The sequence below is a fragment of the Staurois parvus genome, unplaced genomic scaffold, assembly GCF_062004578.1.
Source record: "Staurois parvus isolate SC_StPar_1 unplaced genomic scaffold, SC_StPar_1.0 ptg000947l, whole genome shotgun sequence".
Lineage (NCBI taxonomy): Eukaryota > Metazoa > Chordata > Amphibia > Anura > Ranidae > Staurois > Staurois parvus.
The window spans coordinates 893,336-899,335 of NW_028318743.1; positions in this window are offsets into that span (position 1 = coordinate 893,336).

Consider the following 6,000-nt stretch of genomic DNA (forward strand, 5'->3'; position numbering starts at 1 on the left):
TTCCAAAAAATGCACCGAGTGAGAACGGTGTTAGTGTTTTTTTTTTGGGGGGGGCACTTTGGAGCATTTTTGCTTGTCCCCCATAGGGCAGCCCTACGTGCCGCAAATGCCCCAAATAAGCTTCAGAACATTTTTGGAGTGCGGTGCGGCCCGTTTTTACTGCATTTTTTGGTGCATTTGCAGCACGTTTGTCACACGCCAGACTGGCGGCTGCTACCAGTGCTTGGGGGGCCATTAACATTTAATTGTGCTGCAAGTGCATTGTGCCTTTCCAGCATATTTCCGTAATGCGCAGCAAAGCGCGTGCGTTCTCTGCAGTTTCCTACATGTTTGGAAATGTTCAAATGTGAATGGAGCCTCATTGTTCTTGTGTATACACACCAATTTCACTTTCAGGCTCCATTCACACTTTGTGTTGGGAGAGCGCATGTTTTTTGGCTCATTTTTCCAGCAACTCACATAGGGCAGCCCATTGACTTCAATGCGTATCTCTAAACGTGGCAAAGTAGCTCATCCTGATGAAGCCACGTGGTATCGTGGAGTAACGCGTAGAGCGCGGTGTCACATTTCCGGTTACGTACTTCCAGTAGACGCCATCTTTGGACACCCAGGGACCTGCAGTACACCCACAGCACATGGGAAACCGCTCAATTGTATCTGCATAACTGTGAGTGTCCTTTTTGGCTTACTTATCTGCTATTGGAATAAATCATACTGCACTTTGGAGGCTCTCTTTGTCTACCTCTTTATGGCCTTATGATATTCCTGATGCTGTGACCATCATCTGACGGGAAAATTGATCTGTCAGTGGATGCTGAGTGGAACCATAGGAGCCAATTATCTGAGATCCCCAGTGCTGTGGAGCACATATTGTTCAATGTGTTGTGGCCCTTAGGGGTCGCTTCAAGGAGGTGAGGAGGCACTCTAGCCACTTTTGGATAGTGATACACACGTGTGTCACACAAACACGCATCATGTTTGGAGTGAAAGATTGAAGCACTACTATTGCCTGTTTTGCACATCAACCTTTATGCACGATTTATTGCACTTTATTGTGGACTTTTGATTTATAGATATATTTATTCATTGTGTCTGCAGTCAGAGCACCTGTCACTTTACAATAGAGTGTGATATATTGATCTTCTCCTCCATCTTACCCCTTTGAGGGTTCCTTTGTTGGCACATTGGATATAGGTCAGTGATTGACTGACCCGCTTGCACTTTATCACCAGGTATCCATCAATATAAGCATGGTCTAAAAGCACCGGCTAGAGTGTTATATTTATTATATATGCATGCTTTGTTTATATATTTCCTTTTTTGTGATCTATATGCAAATATATATCATTGTAGATATATTATACACACTGATTTATATATATGTGTAGCGCTTCACCATCATTATATTGTTAAAGTATCTCATGGGATATTTGGGCGCGTTGCGGTTTCCATGTTTTTATGATACGCTCTGCTGCGTTTGTCACTTTTTTGATGAGGCAAAATGTGTGGGTTTTTTTTGTTTTTTGTTTTTTTTTTTCTTCTTTTGGGGTGTTAACATTTAATGACACCAAAAGCACAACTAGTTCATTTTAGGTATATAAAAAATGCAGCGCTATCTGGTATTACTATATCATAAGTGGTTGTGGTGATATCCAAACATGAGTGAAGGAAATATTAATACATGATTAACAAAAGGTCAGTCCAGTAGAAAGGTGCTCGTTGATTCCCAGTGCAGATGGTAGAAATGCGCACTAGCCAGAAGCGTATTGGAAATACGCATGTGAGTAAATATCCTGAAGATTCCCCTCTTTTCTGGTCTGATCACGAGCAAGAACTGGAAAAAGTGAAGATGAAGCGCCCTCGTGTGGTGAAGATGTGGTCCAGCGGGTCAGAGAAATCTTTGCCAAGATGTAGTTCCCCCTCTCAGGAGCTGACACAGGAATCACTGTGGGGCTGTAAAAGTTGAAAGAGCTCCTCGCAGGAGACAGGGAAAAACTCATAGTGTAGTAGGTAACTGACTTTATTAGAAAAGCAAGGGTGTATAGTAAAACCGCAATGGGGCCAAAAGGTATGTATTAAAATACATATATCAGGTATGGGGAATTATTATACTTATGGAACCTGATACGCATATAGGGAGGATTTAAATAGAATTACAATTAGATAAATGGAGATTAAATAGTCGAAATATGTGTCGAAAATATATATATAAAAAAAAACCCTCATGGTAAAAAAGCATAAAAAGATCATACATGGTACATATCCCACATAAAGTGGGTTATGCAGAAATTATATACAGTGGCTGAAAAACATAAGCGTGTATAAAAAAAACGCACATACCTAAAAAGTGGCTAAGAGACGTAAACGCATGTGTAGTAAACGTATGTCATGGACATGAAACAAATGTGTGATCCATTGTCTCACATAATAGAATAATAAAATAAGGTAAAATTGGAGGTAAAGACTGATCCAATGGCCTAAAAGCATGTACAATAGACGCACGTGCTAAATGTAAAGGTCATGATAGTTTATATATAAATGTGAAAGGTAAATGTATATATCCATCTAATGTGTGTAAAAGTAACACTCATGAAGAATGGAACCACAGTAGTACAGGTAAGTATAAAATCAGCTAAAAATGGACTCAACTGTTCGATAAAGCAGTTGACGTCCAATTCAATATTAAGTCCCGCTGGGTGTAAAGTGTCCAGATCATAAATAAATTTTGTCTCTAGTTGTGAGACGGCCCTGGTTTTAAAAGTTCCTCTCCAATGTGAGGTTACCGTATCTATGCCTACAAATTTCAGACTAGTGGGATCTCTATTGTGGTGTCTCCTATAATGGAGGGACAAGGAATGTTCCTTGTATCCTTTCTTTATATTGTTGATATGTTTGTGGAGGCGATCCCTAAGCCTCCTGGTTGTTCTCCCTACGTATTGTTTTAAGCAGGGGCATTCTAGTAAATAAACCACATCTGCTGTTGCAGCAATAAATTTATCAATATTGTATGATTTGCTGGTCTGGTTGGAGAACACTAGACTACAATAATGTAGTGGGTAATAGGGGACAATATCCACCCTCTACCTCTAATCAAACAAGGTCCACCCAGACCTACTAAACCACATATAAAGGAAGGACCCCCCAATACACCTTTCAGACCTACTGACAATACAGGATACAATATCCCCACTCACAACAAATTCCAACCGTTATCTGAATTACCCGATAGAAATATTGGTTCTAGGGATAACAGATGGCATCCAAATGCTCATCATAAACCTGGAAACCCTGCTCCACACAATACTTATCATAAATCAAATACACGTAAACCATACTATCAGAACATTAAACACCAACATGGCCCTGTCCATTTCCAAGGGAATTCTCCCCCCCCCCCCCCCGCACCCCGAGAAACTACCATCATAATTCTTCACAGCATGACTACTATGGAGATCGTTATACCCATGAATACCAAAATCACTATTGGAGGCCACCATTCAATGATTATTATGCACCTCCCACCCCCAGAACCCCAGATGCCCGCCTTAACAATAGTAATCATTTTTTTAGAGAAAGGCAGGGTACGAAAACGAAGCGACAACATAGAGGCAAGAGGGGAGGGAGGAGAATCAACAGACCCCATAAAACGAAGGAGAATGTAAAAGGTAAAGGCATTTTTAACCTTAGTACAACCACCCTTTCTGACGATGAATTGAACCTTTTGGACAAAGGATTAAAATTCGCCGTGGCCAGGCCTATGAATCAATTCCAGGCTTTTATCGATGTTCAAAAATTTGCCAGGAAATTGTCCATCAAAAGATACTTTCTTAATAATCCTATCACGAGATGCCCCACCGGTCATTATACCTCCCTCTCTAATGCATCCACTTTCAACCCTCCTCCACAGAATAATTCAGCAGTTGGTCTATTTAAAGATCAAGTACTCAAGGATCTAAAAAATCTTCCGATTAAGAGAATATATAAGGATCCTAACACAGATGTAGCAATAGAATCCCTTTTGGAGAAAAAGGACCTTGTAGTAAGACCAGCTGATAAGGGTGGAGGGGTAGTGATTCTTAATAAAAGTGATTACATAGCAGAAGTGCATAATATCCTTAAGGGATCTTTATGAAGTAATTGATATGTGGATGTGTCCTTATCAGAGTATAAACGCACTCTCAAGACCATTATCAAAATCGGGCATGACCGATCTATTATAAACAAAAAAGAGAAGGAGTTTCTGTGTCCAAAAGCCCCCCGCTTACCGGTCTTATACATCTTGCCCAAGATACATAAAAATCCATTGAAACCACCTGGCAGGCTGATTAGGGAGCGGCATCGACTCACTATGTTCCAGAATAGGTGCCTATATTGACCAACATCTACAGCCACTAGTACTCCATACCCCATCATATTTGAAGGACACTAAGCATGTCCTTAATTCCATCAGACATCTCTATTCCTTCATCCACATTTTTGGTAACAGCGGATGTTGATGCGTTGTATAGCAATATCAATCATAATGATGGGATGACAGCCGCCAAACATTACCTCACTAATGAAAGTACACTATCTTCTCCCCATGTTTATTTTATATTAGAACTTTTAAATTTCGCCATGTCCAATAATTACATGTGGTTTGACAACAATTACTATTTGCAGATCAGAGGAGTTGCCATGGGGGCAAAATTTGCCCCCAGTTTGGCAAATCTGTTTATGTCTTATTGGGAAGAGGACAACATCTATGCTATGGACTGGCCAGAAGTAATGTTTTACAAGCGGTACATAGATGATGTCCTCTTATTCTGGAATGGGACCGAGCAGTCTTTTTTTTTTTCTTTTTACCACTCTTAATAACACTGTTAATATCAAATTGTCCTTTAACTGTAGAGATGAGCGAATCGAACCTGGCGAAGTGGAATTCGTTTCGAATTTCAGGAAAAATTCGATTCGCGTCGAATCCGAATATTTGCATAATTCGGGTGCGCGAATCGGATTTTTCCCGATCAGCCGGCAAAAGTGTCCCTGCAGAGAGCTCCGCTATTTCTGACAGTTCTCTGACAGTTCCTTCACATGTACAGCGGTTGAAACATTGTATCTATTTGTTTCCATTTAGGATACAGATGTTTTTATTCGGAAATAAATAGATACAATGTTTCAACCGCTGTACATGTGAAGGAACTGTCAGAGAACTGTCAGAAATAGCGGAGCTCTCTGCAGATACACTTTTTGCTGTACTGGAATACTTCTTCTTTTCATTCTTCTTTTCATTCTTCTCATTCTTCTTTTCATTCTTCTTTTCATTCTTCTTCTCATTCTTCTTTTCATTCTTCTTCTTCTTTTCATTCTTCTTTTCATTCTTCTCATTCTTCTTTTCTTCTTCATGAAAAGAAGAATGAGAAGAAGAATGAAAAGAAAAATGAAAAGAAGAATGAGAAGAATAAAAAGAAGAATGAAAAGAAGAATGAGAAGAATAAAAAGAAGAATGAAAAGAAGAATGAAAAGAAGAATGAGAAGAATGAAAAGAAGAATGAAAAGAAGAAGAAGAATGAAAAGAAGAATGAGAAGAAGAATGAAAAGAAGAATGAGAAGAAGAATGAGAAGAATTAAAAGAAGAATGAGAAGAATGAAAAGAAGAATGAAAAGAAGAAGAAGAAGAATGAAAAGAAGAAGAAGAATGAAAAGAAGAATGAAAAGAAGAAGAAGAAGAAGAAGAATCTTTTCATTCTTCTCATTCTTCTTTTCATTCTCTTCTTCTTCTTTTCATTCCTCTTCTTCTTTTCATTCTTCTTTTCATTCTTCTTCTTCTTCTTTTCATTCTTCTTCTTCTTCTTTTCATTCTTCTTCTTCTTTTCATTCTTCTTCTTCTTCTTCTTTCATTCTTCTCATTCTTCTTTTCATTCTTCTTCTTTTTCTTTTCATTCTTCTTCTTCTTTTCATTCTTCTTTTCATTCTTCTTCTTCTTTTCATTCTTCTTTTCATTCTTCTTCTTCTTTTCAT